This window comes from Sciurus vulgaris (assembly GCF_902686455.1).
Source record: "Sciurus vulgaris genome assembly, chromosome: 3".
Lineage (NCBI taxonomy): Eukaryota > Metazoa > Chordata > Mammalia > Rodentia > Sciuridae > Sciurus > Sciurus vulgaris.
In genome coordinates, this window is record NC_136463.1 from 40,639,873 (window position 1) to 40,656,562 (window position 16,690).

Genomic DNA, 16,690 nt, shown 5'->3' on the forward strand with positions numbered 1-16,690 from the left:
AGAAGTTGTGAAAGAGGGCATCCCTGTCTTGTTCCAGGTTTAGCGGAAATGCTTTCAGTTTTTCACCATTTAGAATGATATTGGCCATGGGCTTAGTGTAGATGGCCTTTACAATGTTAAGGAATGTTCCCACTACCCCAATTTTCTCTAGTGTTTTGAGCATGAAGGGATGCTCTGTTTTATCAAATGCTTTCTCTGCATCTATTGAAATAATCATGTGATTCTTAACTTTTAGTCTGTTGGTATGGTGAATGACATTTATTGATTTCCAGATGTTGAACCAACCTTGCATCCCTGGGATAAAACCCACCTGATCGTGGTGCACTATCTTTGTAATATATTTTTGTGTGCGATTTGCAAAAATTTTGTTGAGAATTTTTGCATCGATGTTCATTAAGGATATTGGTCTGAAATTTTCTTTCCTTGATGAGTCTCTGTCTGGTTTAGGTATCAGGGTGATATTGGCTTCATAGAATGAGTTTGGGAGGGTTCCCTCCTCTTCTATTTTATGGAATACTTTGAGAAGTATTGGAATGAGCTCTTCTTTAAAGGTTTTGTAGAACTCGGCTGAGAACCCATCTGGTCCCGGACTTTTCTTTGTTGGTAGGCTTTTGATGACCTCTTCTATTTCATTGCTTGAAATTGCTTTATTTAAGTTGTGTATGTCCTCCTCGTTCAGTTTAGGCAATTCATATGTCTCTAGAAACTTAATGTCTTCAAGGTTTTCTATTTTGTTGGAGTATAGATTTTCAAAATAGCTGCTAATTATGTTTTGTATTTCACTCGTGTCTGTTGTGATATTTCCTTGTTCATTCCGAACTTTATGATTTGAGTTTTCTCTTTCTCTTTGTTAGTGTGGCTAAGGGTCTATCAATTTTGTTCATTTTTTCAAAGAACCAAGTATTTATTTTGTTAATTTTTCTGATTGTTTCTTTTGTTTGAATTTCATTGATTTCGGCTCTGATTTTAACTATTTCCTGTCTTGTACTACTTTTGGTGTTGGTCTGCTCTTCTTTTTCTAGGGCTTTGCGCTGTAGTGTTAAGTCATTTATTTGTTGATTTCTACTTCTTTTGTTGAATGCACCCCATGAAATAAATCTTCCTGTAAGTACTGCTTTCATAGTGTCCCAGAGATTTTGATATGATTTGTTTTTGTTCTCGTTTACTTCTTCTTTTTTTAAAGTACTTTTTTTTATTTTACTTTAATTTATGAGGTAAAATACTTTTTTCTTTCAACTTCCATAACAAAATACAGAGCTATCAGATACCCCTGGAAAAAAATATGTATATTATACATATATTTCTATAACATTACATCATATATATATAATATATATGCAAAAAATTGAAGACTTTATAGAAAGCGGAACATCTAAAAGGCACTGCACAATGCAGTTAAGATTACTTACATTTTATGTACATATACACATTTTATTCTGCTTAAGCGGATAACTAGTGAAGTCATCTTTCACACGTGAATGTCTCATCCACAAATCCCTGCATCACAATTTTATAACTCAAAGAATGCCTAAATATTTCAAACAAATTAACTGGTAACTTCTCCCCCACCCCAAGAAGAAACTAAAAATGGAACAGTTCCTGAAAGATTGCATCAAGGTTTTCTTACAAAACACAGAAATATGTATGTTCCATTACTGTTTACAAAACAAAAAGCACAAATGTAATTATGGAATAAATAAACGACAAGAGATAAACAGCCTACTGACTCTAACCACTTGGTGAGAAGTTATATACTTCAACTATTCTTTTAATGCTTCTGAAAGTTTCTTGGCCCTTGGGTCACTAGGGTGCAGTAATTCCTTGTGTTAGTGAGCTGGGTTTAATGCAGCGCAGCTGGATAATTAGGGTGGAGGGACTTGGTGAATGGTTTATATTTCACCCCGACCCATTCTTCAGGTTAAAAAAGGTGAGCTCAGCAAGGCTGGATGCCCTTAAGAGATCTCTACTGTTTTCTATAGCTACAAAAGCAATTTGTTTACATGAATAAGTTCTTAATGAAATTTCAATAGATTTATGTTTGTAGTTTTAAACATTTGGCACAGCAAAACTTGGAAAAAACAGGGAAGAGACGAAGTAGGTCTGGCTTTTGTCCCCCTTTCTTCCACCTGCTGTCGGACAGTGATGAGATAGATGCTCATGGAAGAGAAAGGCCTGGCTTTGTACCAGGCGTGTGACAGGTGCTGCTAGGAGTGGGCTGGGGAGGAGAAAAAAACTCTCACTCCTTTGCCCCAGGAAATATCAACAATCTCCACATTCCCTGGTCCACTTCCTGAGCAAGCCCAAGTTCGGCTCTATATAAGGACCCTCCCCCCACCCTCAACCCCAGTGTGCAGTGCTAATCAATCAACAGTTACTGGTGGAATGGCAATCAAAGAAAACAGTTAAACACCAAACAACTTCTTAAAGCCAAAAAACATTTTTCATGGAGTTGAACATTTTGAGTATAATTTTTCAAGTGTAAAAGCAGTGACTTTTTGTTCAAACAGAAGCAGCATCTAGGAATTAATTCTGGCACTTGGGTTCTAGGGGGTTACAGGTATGCATCATTGATTTTTTTTCCCTCTCTTATTTTAAAGGCCTCGTGTTTCTATTCCTGAGTTCATGCAGACACCTGCTGGCCCTCCCCTGTAGTGGACAGTGGGTGGCCAGCGCCTCCCTGGTTAGATCCGGCAATGCCAAGCAGAGAGCCCTCATCACCTGGTTTCTGATTCAGAGGTAAGTCGAGGTGCAGAGAAGAAAGCTGACAAAAACACAACCACCAAAGGCAGCCTGACTGGGGAGCCCTTTGCAGCCTGACCAAAGCCTGAGTCGTTAGGGACCACTCTCTCAGTTCCTTTCCTGGGCAAAGATGAGTCACTCATGGAATTTGGATCAAGTTCGGTTGCCAAGAAATAGCACGCCAGACTCAAGTCATCCCAAGCCATCTCATGTCTCTCTCACCTGCTCTAACCTTTCCTGAGTCCCTGTCTTGTGCACAGTCTCCAGTTTTAAAAAGGGAAAGCATCCCACTGTTAAAAGACAACTCTCAAAGCTTCCCTAGTAAAGTCTCTCAGGCCAAGGGGAAGTCAGGATTTTCTCCAATTCCTAGACACCACTCCTTACCCTCAATAGACATGCCATTGATTCTCTCCCTCTGCTTGGCTGCTAGGTGGATCTGAGCCACAGTCAGGAGTTTATGTTCATGTACACTGAGGTACATGTGCACACACACAGAAGGTTGGCTGCTGTTTCTTTCTCTCTGCCCCTAGTTTTTTCTTTTCTTCTTATTTTGGTGCTAAGGATCAAACCCAGGGCCCCGTGCACGCTAGGCAAGTGCTGTACTAGAGAGTCACATCCCAGCCCTAGTCTTTTTGCTTCACATAAGATCAATACTTTCCCATTCCTTTGAAGTTGTTGGAAAAGACTTTCCCACAGAGATAATTCCTATCTGTAAACTGGAGTCTCCAAGAAACATAGTTGATCAGGAGACTCAGAACAATCTCAGTAAATGGGATGGCCAAGAATGGCACCATCATAGGACAGACACCAACTTTCATTCACACCAGGCCTTGTGGCCTCTGGCTGTCTTCTGTCTTCTTTCTACCTTTTCCTTTGTTCTTAACAAACATCCGCTTGTTCCCCCAGCTACTTTCTGTGTTTCCAGGTACCATCTGCCCTTAGCTCCCACAATCCTGCCTTTAAGCTACCCATTCCAACAACATCAAGAGGAATGACTAAATATCAGCTAGGAATTTAAGCATGTCTCAACATTCCTGGATTATCTGAAAAGCTGTCCATGCCCTTTACAGGTTTATGTTGACAGACCCGTATCTCTTGAAGTATGTTCATAGTTAAGGCTCGACTTCAAAAAATGATAAGAGGACCAGACACAATGGAAAGACATCTTCAGCAATGTTGTCATGCCTTCTCAGTGAACTTGCTCACAGTCACACTTTGGTTTGGTTTCCCAAACCCACAATGGAAAAGAACAATGAGGATCATGTTTTTCATTGTTTTGTTTTTAAAGGCATTGGGTTACTTCCTCCTGCCCTCTTCTTTCTTCCCTGAACAAGAGTTTGCAGCTCCTCACGGCTTCTTAATGGGTGAAGTAGGTAAAAAGTCCAAGGAGCTCGTAGCAAGGTTTCCTGCCTCCACCCTGCCCCTGAGAGGTGGCCAGCTCCTGCGCCTCAGCTCCACTCTAACTGGCAGTATACTCATGTGTCCTGAAAACAGTTTTATAAAAAGGAAAAGAGAAATGGCAAACAACAAGAAAAGAGAGAGAGAAGAAGGAAAAAAGACAGACTGATATCTGAACATCCCTCCCCACCCTTAAGACTGAAATTTTCTTATTCCTCCCTTGAGATAATTATAAAGTAACATTTCAGACAAAATGCTTAGTATTAATGGTCTCTCACTGCACAACCTCCCAGCCATGACCTTTCCCTTTTAAGTATCTCTCTCAGAGCAAAATAAACTCATTAATGGCTTTCATACATAAATACAACAGAAAAGAAAGAAGTCTGGAACCTGAACTACCACAGGACCAAAAAGTACCTGGGCCCTTTAGGAGTTTCCGTGTCAGGAAGCGTAAGCCTCAAACGGAAAACAGGCTCCTTCCCCTTTCAGTTCATATACCCTCTGTGTCCTACTACTCACCAGGAAAAAAAAGTGTGTTCACATCTGACCCAATTTACAACAGAAGACACCCATTCCATCCACAACAGAAAAGTACGAGTCTATGCCCCAGAATGATCAAACCAGCCTAACTCCCGCCCCCCTCCCCCCAGATCTTGCTACATAAATACATGTATGTATCTGATTATAATATAAACAGCTCCCAGCCCACTTGCAGTTCTACGCATCTGCAGCTGCTGTTGCCAAGCCCCGGGGTCCTGACCCATTCCAGAGGAACTTGCCCTTCTTACTCAGCTCCCGGGCTTCAGGGTCATCATTCCAGCGCCGCTTTAACCGAAGTTTGGGGGGCATCAAGGCGTCTTCTTTCTTCTCAGGTGCACTGGGCTCTTTGCCAGACCTGTCCTCACTGTCTTCAGTCACCTCTAGGGGTTCTTGGCTCATGGTGCCAGTGGGGCCAGGGGGCCAGGTGGGTGGGGCAGCAGGGCGAGCAAAGACGGCACCTTTCTCTTCTTCTGTGGTCCTGCCTGGCATAGTGCCCTCTTCTCGAGGGTGCTCCTCCTTCTCCCTGGCTGACTGCCTGAGGCTCTCGGAATCCTTCTCAGCTGTTGGCTCCACCTTAATTCGTGGGGGGATAGGAGCCATGGTGGGTGCAGCAACAGGTGTGGACTCCTCGCTGCTCTCTACCCTCTCCCGATTCTTCCGCCCAGCCGGTAGGGGCTGCAAATTGATAGAAAACGGAGTGGACTCCTCAGGATGCATTTGGCATTGCAGTGGTGGAACCATGAGCCCTGGATAACAGGGAAAAGTCCGAGGGCTCAGATGGTAGTTGAATACGGAACAGGCTTGAGAATGAAGGTAGTGTTTCATTTCTTCTGGGTTGAAAGAGAAGCAACTACTGCTGGTGAAGGGGCTCAGACCTGGGGAGGGGCTATAGGAAAAGATGGTGGGAGTCAGGGAGAGGGCTGGTGAAATGGGGACATTGAGGACACCTCCGCGGCCAGGAATCGGAGAGACAGCGAAGGGACTGTGGGGGTCAGAGTACATCCCCGGCCTAGTGAACAGAGGAAGCATTATGTCAGGCTTGCATTTCTGGTGGCCAATTCCTCCTCCACTGACAGCATTCCGGGAAGACATGAGATCCACACCCCGGCGCCAGTCAGCAGCTGAGCCATCCTCTAGCTCTGAAAGCTCCACCTTTCTATCAGTGCCATTACTTGACTCCTGGCCAGAAGCAGTTAGGGAGCTAGCAGAGAACCGCCCTGGCTGCACATCACCAGTTGGAGAATGGGTGTCCAGAGGTGAGAAATGGAAGCGGGAAGAGGCTGTTGGCACTGGAGGCGCACTCTGAGGAACCACACCACTTGATCGAATGTTGATGAATGGGTAATTGGGCATCACCAGTTTGTTGAAGTTAAATTTGTAAGTAAACCTTTTCCCTTTTGTTTTATGAAGGATCCTCTTGTTCTAATAGTATCTGAGGGCCTGGCTCAGCTTGTCATAATTCATCTGTGGTTTGCATTTCCTGTGGCCCCAGAGGCAGGCCACTTCATCTGGATCCTTGATGACAAACTCCCCATACTCTCCCTGCTACCAGGCGATGACATGGCACAACTCTTCCTTCTGTAGTAGCTCCAGGATGAAGTGCCACAGCTGGATCTGCCGGGAGCCGGGGGACGACTCAGTTTTGTAGGCCCAGTCGGGAAACTGATATCCTCCACCTCCTTCTGGCTTTTCCACGATGCCACAGCCTGCTTTCATTTTCGCCCTCCTGCTCTCAGTCTTCGGTCTGGTCCTGTTCTCGTTTACTTCTAAGAATTTTTTTTATTTCCCTCCTGATGTCTTCTGTTATCCATTCATCATATAATAGTGTATTATTTAATCTCCAGGTATTGGAGAAGTTTCTGTTTTTTATTCTGTCATTTATTTCTAATTTCAGTCCATTATGATCTGACAGAGTACAAGGTAGTATCTCTTCTTGTATTTGCTAACAGTAGGTTTGTGGCATAAGACATGGTCTATTTTAGAGAAGGATCCATGTGCTGCTGAGAAGAAAGTGTATTCGTTCTTTGTTCGATGGTATATTCTATATAAGTCAGTTAAGTCTAAATTGTTGATTGTGTTATTGAGATCTATGGTTTCTTTATTCAATTTTTGTTTGGACGATCCCAGTGGTAAGAGAGGTGTGTTAAAATCGCCTAGTATTATTGTGTTGTATCTATTTGATTTCTGGAATTGACAAGGATTTGTTTGACGAACGTGGATGAGCCAATTTTGGGGGCATAGATGTTTATGATTGTTATGTCTTGCTGATTTATGCTTCCCTTAAGCAGTATGTAATGTCCTTCTTTATCCCTTCTGACTAGTTTTGGCTTGAAGTCCACATTATCTGAAATGAGGATGGATACTCCTGCTTTATTGCTGTGTCCGTGTGCATGCTATGTTTTTCCCCATCCTTTCACCTTTAGTCTATGGGTATCTCTTTCTATTAGATGAGTCTCTTGCAGGCAGCAAATTGTTGGATTTTTCTTTTTAATCCATTCTGCCAGTCTATGTCTTTTGATTGATGAGTTCAAGCCATTAACATTCAGGCTTATTATTGTGATATGATTTGTATTCCCAGTCATTTGACTCATTTTTCCTTTTTGACATGATTTGGTTTTCCCTTCATTTGGCTATTCCTTTAGGCTAGTTCCTCCCGTTGCTGATTTGCATTGTTATTTTTCATCTGTTCCTCATGGAACATTTTGCTGTTAATGTTCTGCAATGCTGGCTTTCTTTTTGTAAATTCCTTTAGCTTTTGTTTATCATGGAAGGATCTTATTTCATCGTCAAATCTGAAAGTAAGTTTTGCTGGGTATAAGATTCTTGGTTGCCATCCTTTTTCTTTCAGGCCTTGTTAAATGTTGTTCCAGGCCCTTCTAGCTTTTAGGGTCTGGACTGAAAAATCTGCTGATATTCTTATTGGTTTCCCCCTGAATGTAATCTGATTCTTTTCTCTCGAGGTCTTTAAAATTCTGTCTTTATTTTGTATGTTAGGTATTTTCATAATAATGTGCCTTGGTGTGCATCTGTTGTAATTTTGTATATTTGGAGTCCTATAAGCCTCTTGTACTTGGTTTTCAATTTCATTCTTCAGATTTGGGAAATTTTCTGATATTATTTCATTGAATAGTTTGTTCATTCCTTTGATTTGTTTCTCTAAGCCTTCCTGAATCCCAATAATTCTTAAATTTGGCCTTTTCATGATATCCCATAATTCTTGTAGATTCTGTTCATGATTTCTTACCATCTTTTTTGTTTGGTCAATTTTGTTTTCAAGATTAAATATTTTGTCTTCAATATCTGAGGTTCTGTCTTCCAGGTATTGTATCCTATTGATTATGCTTTCTATGGAGTTTTTAACTTGGTTTATTGTTTCCTTCATTTGAAGGATTTCTGTTTTTTTTTTTTTTTTTTTCAGTGTCCTCTTTGTTGAAATGATCTCTTGCTTCCTGTATTTGCTCCTTTAACTGTTGATTGGTGCGATCATTTAATGCCTGCATTTGCTCTTTCATCTCCTCGTTTGCTTCCCTGATTGTTTTAATTATGTACATTCTGAATTTCCTTTCTGACATTTCTTCTGCTGTGCTGTCATTGGGTTTTATTGATATAATATCTAGGTTTGTTTGGGACATTTTCTTCCCTTGTTTTCTCATATTGGTCAGATGTCAGTGGGACTTTGTGAAATTTCAGAATTCTTCTATTGGCTTATATTGTCCCTGTAGATTTCCAGTGATATTACATTTTTTAAATTTTTTCTCCACTATGTAATGAAGGAAATATAACCCCTGAGTAGGTATCAAAAGTTAAATGAATCTGAGATTTCCAAACTCTGTAATATGTGTTACATCCATTTGCCATAGATGGTTGGTCAATAGGCCTTTCGGATTAATGCTATTATTAGGTGAATTTATGTATGTTACACAATTATTACAGTTTTTTACAATGGTTCGGGCTTGTTCTTTGGTTATATTGAATTTTATTTGTAAGGTTTTAGAATTTACATGAAATTTACTATGGAAGTTTTGTGCTTCTTCTATTATAGAAAAAACATGAGAGTCCCATGTGGCTAGATCAGCTGTATTATTGCCCTGTGTTAACGGACCTGGCAAGTCTGTGTGAGATCTTAAATGTCCTATGTAGATTGGCTCTGTTCTACTCCTAATGAGTTTTTGTAATACTAAGAGTATGTTGGATATGGTGAAATTTTTGTTGATTAGACAGGCGTCTTCCAATTGTTGAACTGCATTAACAGCGTAATGGCTATCTGACAGAATATTTGCAGGATCTTTATGAAAATATTTTAATGTTTGTTCTATTGTTAATAATTCTATTTGCTTTGTGGAAGCCTTTGGAAAAAGAAATGTTTGTACCTTGTCTTTATGAAAATATGCTCCAGTACCATTATTGGAACCATCAGTAAATACTACCACTGCTTGTCTTATAGGTTCCCTTTTTGTAATTTTTATTTGAATCACAGGATTTCTTAGATAAAATAGTATATATGGATGTTTTGGATAATGATTGTCAAATTGGGCAGCAGTTGTGAACATAAGAATTGCCCAATCATTGTTATTATTGTTTAAGTAAGAAATTTGTTCTGAATTATATGGGGTTGTTATCTTGTCTGGAGTTTTTCCAAATACCATGATGGCTGATTTTAATGACTTGAATATTATTTGTGCCATTGCTTCAGGATAAGAAACTATTGTTTTTCCTGGAGAGTAGGGTAAATGTATCCACATTAAAGGTCCTTGTTGCCAGAGGACTCCTGTAGGGACTAATTTATTTGGAAGTACTATGAGTGATAGAGATGCCAACAGATCTATACGATCAACCTGTGCCTCATCTACTCTTTCTTGTACTACATTTAGGGTTTTTCTAGCTTCCTCTGTAAGTTTTCTAGGTGAAGAAGGATAAGCATCTCCCTTTAAGATATTAAATAATGGTCTTGAGTAGTTAATCTATGATAAGGGCTTATCCAATTAATATCACCTAATAACTTTTTAAAATTTATTTTTATTGTAAACAAATGGGATACATGTTGCTTCAGTTTGTACATGAAGTAACAGCATACCATTTGCATATTCATATATTTACATAGAGTAATGATGTTTGATTCATTCCGTTATTTTTTTCCTTCCCCCACACCCCTCCTACCTCTCTTTTCCCTCTATACAATCCCTCCTTCCTCCATTCTTGTCCCGCTCCCACCCCCCATTAAGTGTCATCATCCGCTTATCAGTGAGATCATTCCTCTTTTGGATTTTTGAAATTGGCTTATCTCACTTAACATGATATTCTCCAATTTCATCAATTTGCCTGCAAATGCCATAATTTTATTATTCTTTATAGCTGAGTAATATTCCATTGTGTATATATACCACAGTTTCTTTATCCATTCATCAATTGAAGGGCATCTAGGTTGGTTCCATAGTCTGGATATTGTGAATTGAGCAGCTATGAACATGGATGTGGCTGTATCTCTGTAGTGTGCTGATTTTAAGTCCTTTCGGTATAGGCCGAGGAGTGGGATAGCTGGGTCAAATGGTAGGTCCATTCCAAGTTTTCTAAGGAATCTCCACGCTGCTTTCCAGAGTGGCTGCACTAATTTGCAGCCCCACCAGCAATGTATGAGTGTACCTTTTCCCCCACATCCTCTCCAACACCTATTGTTGCTTGTATTCTTGATAATCGCCATTCTAATTGGGGTGAGATGGAATCTCAGTGTAGTTTTGATTTGCATTTCTTTTATTACTAAAGATGATGAACATTTTTTCATATGTTTGTTGATTGCTTGTAGATCTTCTTCAGTGAAGTGTCTGTTCATTTCCTTAGCCCATTTGTTGATTGGGTTACTTGTATTCTTGATGTAGAGTTTTTTGAGTTCTTTATATATTCTGGAAATTAGTGCTCTATCTGAAGTATGAGTGGCAAAGATTTTCTCCCACTCTGTAGGCTCTCTCTTCCCATTGCTGATAAGTTTCCTTTGCTGAGAGAAAGCTATTTAGTTTGAATCTGTCCCAGTGGTTGATTCTAGCTTTTATTTCTTGTGCTATGGGAGTCCTGTTAAGGAAGTCTGAACCTAAGCCAACGAGGTGAAGATTTGGACCTACTTTTTCTTCTATAAGATGCAGGAACTCTGGTCTGATTTCAAGGTCCTTGATTCATTGTGAGTTGAGATTTGTGCAGGGTGAGAGATAGGCGTTTAGTTTCATTCTGTTGTATATGGATTTCCAGTTTTCCCAGCACCATTTGTTGAAGAGGCTATCTTTTCTCCATTGCATATTTTTGGCACCTTTGTCTAGAATGAGAAAATTGTATTTATTTGAGTTTGTGTCCATGTGCTCTATTCTGTACCATTGATCTACCAGTCTATTTTGGTGCCAATACCATGTTGTTTTTGTTACTATTTCTTTGTAGTATAGTTGAAGTTCTGGTATTGCGATAACCCCTGTTTCATTCTTCCTGCTAAGGAGTGCTTTAGCTATTCTGGATTTCTTATTCTTCCAGATGAATTTCATGATAGCTTCCTCTATTTCTGTGAGGTACGTCATTGGGATTTTAATTGGAATTACACTGAATCTGTATAGAACTTTTGGTAGTATGGCCATTTTGACAATATTAATTCTGCCTAACCAAGAACATGGAAGATCTTTCCATCTTCTAAGGTCTTCCTTAATTTCTTTCTTCAGTGTTTTGTAGTTTTCATCATAGAGATCTTTTACCTCTTTGGTTAGATTGATACCCAAGTATTTTTTTTTTTTTTGAGGCTATTGGAAATGGAGTTGTTTTCCTCATTTCCCTTTCAGCTGTTTCATCGCTTTCATATAAAAATGCTGTAGATTTATGTGTGTTGATTTTATAGCCTGCTATTTTGCTGAATTCATTGATGAGGTCTAGAAGTTTTCAGGAGGAGGTTGTTGGATCCTCTAAATATAGAATCATATCATCCGCAAATAGTGACAGCTAAAGTTCCTCTTTTCCTATTCGTATCCCTTTAATTTCCTTAGTCTGCTTAATTGCTCTGGCTAGAGTTTCGAGAACAATGTTGAATAGAAGTGGTGAAAGAGGACATCCCTGTGTTGTTCCCGTTTTTAAAGGGAATGGTTTCAGTTTTTCTCCATTAAGAATGATGTTGGTCATGGGCTTAGCATAAACACCCTTTACAATGTTCAGGTATGTTCCTACTATCCCTATTTTTTCTAGTGTTTTGAGCATGAAGGGGTGTCGTATTTTGTCAAACGTTTTTTCTGAATCAATTGAAATAACCATATTATTCTTATCCTTAAGTCTATTGATATGATGGATTGCATTTATTGATTTACGAATGTTGAACCATCCTTGCATTCCAGGAATGAACCCCACTTGATCGTTGTGCACAATTTTCCTCATATGTTTTTGGATACGGTTTGCCAATATTTTGTTAAGGATCTTTGCATCTATATTCATCAAGGATATTGGTCTAAAATTTTCTTTCCTTGATGTGTCTTTTCCTGGTTTGGGTATGAGGGTGATATTAGCTTCATAGAAAGAGTTTGGTAGGGTACCCTCCTTTTCTGTTTCTTGGAATACTTTGAGAAGTACTGGAATGAGTTCTTTGAAGGTCTTGTAGAACTCGGCTGAGAATCCGTCTGGTCCTGGGCTTTTCTTGGATGGTAGATTTTTAATGGCTTCTTCTATTTTATTGCTTGATATTGATCTATTTAAATCATGTATGTCCTCCTGGTTCAGTTTGGGCGGAGCATATGTTCCTAGAAATTTGTCAATGTCTTCGGTACTTTCTATTTTGTTGGAATACAGATTTTCAAAGTAGCTTCTCATTATGTTCTGTATCTCAGTGGTGTCTGTTGTGATATTTCCTTTTGCATCATGTATTTTAGTAATTTGAGTCTTCTCCCTCCTTCTCTTTGTTAGTGTGGCTAAGGGTTTATCTATTTTGTTTACTTTCTCAAAGAACCAACTTTTTGTTATGTCAATTTTTTGAATAGTTTCTTTTGTTTCACTTTCATTGATATCAGCTCTGATTTTAATTATTTCCTGTCTTCTACTACTTTGCTGTTATTCTGTTCTTTTTCTAGGGCTTTGAGCTGTAATGTTAGGTCATTTAATTGTTGACTTCTCATTCTTTTCTGGAATGCGCTCCATGCAATGAATTTTCCTCTTAGTACTGCTTTCATATATCCCAGAGACTTTAATATGTTGTATCATCATTCTCATTGACTGCTAAGAATTTTTTAATCTCCTCCCTGATGTTCTTTGTTATCCTTGTTTCATTCAATAGCAAATTATTTAGTCTCCAAGTGTTGGAGTAATTTTCTTTTTTCACTTTGTCATTGATTTCTACTCTCAGTCTATTATGATCTGATAGAACACAAGGCAGTATCTCTATTTTTTTGCATTTCCTAAGGGCTGCTTTGTGGCTTAACATATGGTGTATTTTTGAGAAGGTTCCATGTGCTGCTGAGAAGAAAGTGTATATGCTTGTTGATGGATGGAATATTCTATGTATGTCTATTAAGTCTAGGTTATTGATTGTGTTATTGAGTTCTATGGTTTCTGTGGTTGGATTTTGTTTGGAAGATCTATCTAGTGGTGACAGCGGTGTGTTAGAGTCACCCAGAATTATTGTGTTGTGGTCTATGTGATTCTTGAAATTGAGAAGGATTTGTTTGATGTACAGGATGCACCATTGCTTGGGGCATAAATATTTACTATCGTTATGTCTTCCTGATGTATGGTTCCCTTAAGCAATATGAAATGTCCTTTTATATCTCTTCTGACTAACTTTGGCTTGAAGTCCACTTTATCTAAGGATGGAAACCCCCACATTTTACTGAGTCCATGTGCGTAGTAGGTTTTTTCCCATCCTTTCACCTTTAGTCTGTGGATGTCTTTTTCTATGAGATGAGTCTCTTGCAGGCAGCATATTGTTGGACCTGTCTTTTTAGTCCATTCTGACAGTCTATGTCTTTTGATTGAGGCGTTTAGGCCATTAACGTTCAGGATTATTATTGAGAAATGATTTGTATTCCCAGTAATTTGGCTTATTTTTGGTTTTTAAGTTGGCTTGGTTTCTCCTTTGAGTGGTTTTTCTCTAAGGTAGTTCCTCCCTTTGCTGACCTCCATTGTTGTTTTTCATTTCCTCCTCATGGAATATTTTGTTGAGAACATTCTGTAGTGCAGGCTTTCTATTTGTAAATTCTTTTAACTTTTGTTTATCATGGAAGGATTTTATTTCACCTTCAAATCTGAAGGTTAGTTTTGTTGGGTATAGGATTCTTGGTTGGCAATCATGTTCTTTCAGAGCTTGAAATATGTTGGTCCAGGCCCTTCTAGCTTTTAGAGTCTGGGTTGAGAAGTCTGCTGCTATCCGTATTGGTCTCCCCATATATGTAATCTGATGCTTTTCTCTCGTGGCCTTCAAAATCCTATCTTTATTTTGAATGTTAGGCATTTTCATTATAATGTCCCTTGGTGTGGATCTGTTGTGATTTTGTGCATTTGGTGTTCTGTAAGCCTCTTGTATTTAATTTTCCATTTCTATCTTCAGTTTTGGGAACTTTTCTGATATTATTTCATTGAATAGGTTGTTCATTCCTTTGGTTTGTTTCTCTGTGCCTTCCTCACTCCCAATAAAAATTTGGTCTTTTCATGATGTCCCATAGTTCTTGGAGATTCTGTTCATGATTTCTTACCATCTCCTCTGTTTGGACAGTTTTATTTTCAAGATTAAATATTTTGTCTTCATTGTCTGAGGTTCTGTCTTCCAAGTGGTCTAGTCTGTTGGTGATGCTTTCCATTGAGTTTTTTATTTGGTTTATTGTCTCCTTCATTTCAAGGATTTCCATTTTTTTTTTTTTTTGAGAATCTCTATCTCTTAGTTGAAATGATCTTTTGATTCCTGCAGGTGCTCTTTCAGCTTATTGGTATTATCATTCATTGCCTGCATTTGCTGTCTTATCTCATCCTTTGCTTCGCAAATCATCTTAATCATGTATAATCTGAAGTCCTTTTCTGACATTTCTTCTAACATACTCTCATTGGATTCTATTACTATAGAATCTAGATTTGTTTGGATCATTTTCTTCCCTTGTTTTTTCATGTTGTTCATGTATCTTCCCCTCTAGCACTGCAGATCTGGGGTATTGTGGATTTCCCCCAATAGGCTTATAGTGGCCCTATAGGTTTCCAAAACCCTTTCTTTAAGGGGAGATCAATATTAGCAGTGCCCAAATCAGACACTATGCAATCATAGACCAAATAGCCCCTGACAATGAGCTTCAAGCCTCCAGCAGGCATCGCAGGATGGGATTTGCCCCACCCGAAGATTGGAGCTACGGCTTCCAGGATTATCCAAGATGGCTGCTTGGCTTCCAAATATGTTGGCAAAGGGGGAGCTGCAGCTCAGGGGTGGACGTGGTCAGCTGGAGGTCCTGGAGACAGGATACAGTTGGTCCAGCAGTGGTCCTGGAGGTCAGGTGTGTTTGGTGTGGTTGTGGGATCCAGGAGGCCGGGTGCAATCAGTTGGTCTGGGTTCGCGGTGATAGGGCACCTTCAGTTGGTCTGGGTGTCCTGGCAGCAGGGAGCAGTCAGTTGATCTGAGGGCCCCAGAGGCAGGGAGTGTCGATTGGGCTGTGGAATCCTGGAGATAGGACTCAGTCAGTCCGTCCAGGGGTCCTACAGGGCCTGGCTGTTCACCTAATAATTTTTGAAAATCGTTTAAGGTATTAAGATGGTCGAGTCTAAGAGAAGTTTTTAGGGGTGTAATGATCGTGCTCTTTATTTTAGCGCTTAAATATTCTTGAACTTGTTGTCTTTGTATCTTTTTAGGTGCTATAATAAGTCCTCTTGTCTTTAAATGACTGATTAGATCAGTAAATACTTTATCTAGTATTGTTTGTTCTGGGTGGCAAATTAATACATCATCCATATAATCATATATAATTATATCTGGGTACTTATTTCTGATTGGTATTAAAGCACTATTTACGTAAATTTGACATATGGTTGGACTATTGGCCATCCCTTGGGGTAGGACTTTCCATTCATATCTGGCATCAGGCTGTCCATGATTAATGGAGGGGACCATAAATGCAAACTTTTCTATGTCATCGGGGTGGAGAGGAATAGAGAAAAAACAATCTTTTATATCTAATATTATTGATTTCCAGTCCTTTGGTAATGCTGATAAGACTGGTAGGCCCAGTTGAATTGGCCCCATGGATTGCATTATGGCATTGATGGCTCTTAGGTCATGTAATAATCTTCATTTACCTGATTTCTTTTTTATAACAAATATGGGAGTATTCCAAGGTGATGTGGAGGGCCTTATATGTCCTGCCTCTAATTGTTCTTGTACTAATTCCTGGGCCGCTTTAAGTTTTTCTGTATTTAGGGGCCACTCAGGGACCCAGATTGGTTTTTCTATATTCCATTTTATTTTAAGTATTTCATCAGTGGCCCTGAGGAAAAACCCAATCCCTGTCTATCACCTTTTTGTTTAATTGATATTGGTTATGTTATGCCTTGTTCATTGATTCCTAAGCCCTTTCCCCACTTGTGCCCTTGTTTTTTCATTATGTTTTGTGCTTGTTCACTGTATATTCCTTCTGTGGTTATTTTCATCCCCATTTGATTTAAAATATCTCTACCCCATAGTGTCACTGGGATTTGTTCTAAGACATATGGTTGGAAAAGTCCTTCTTGACCTTCTGAGCTTTTCCATTGTAGCCACATGGAGCTCTTTTTTTGGTTCTGTGGCAATACCTAATCCTCTCAATGTTTGATTTGCCTTTTGTGTGGGCCAATCCTTTGGCCAGTCTTTTTCTGCTATGATACTTGTGTCTGCTCCCATGTCTAACAATCCATTTATAATTTTTCCTTTTACAATTAATTCTAACATAGGTCTGTTTTTTAGTTCCATAGTAAGGCAGGCCAAATCAATACTTGTAGATCCCATACTCTTATCTCCCCTAAAACGTTGTTGTGACAGGAATGAGCCATGAAGACTAGG

General features: G+C 39.3%; 1 pseudogene across 1 annotated transcript; it reads right to left on the reverse strand.

Annotated features, from left to right (window-relative positions):
• Window positions 1-1,347: 1,347 nt before the first annotated feature.
• On the reverse strand, window positions 1,348-6,405 carry LOC306657177 (ETS translocation variant 3-like; annotated as a pseudogene). The gene has a single exon. The product of its transcript is annotated as an ETS translocation variant 3-like (transcript).
• Window positions 6,406-16,690: the final 10,285 nt, after the last annotated feature.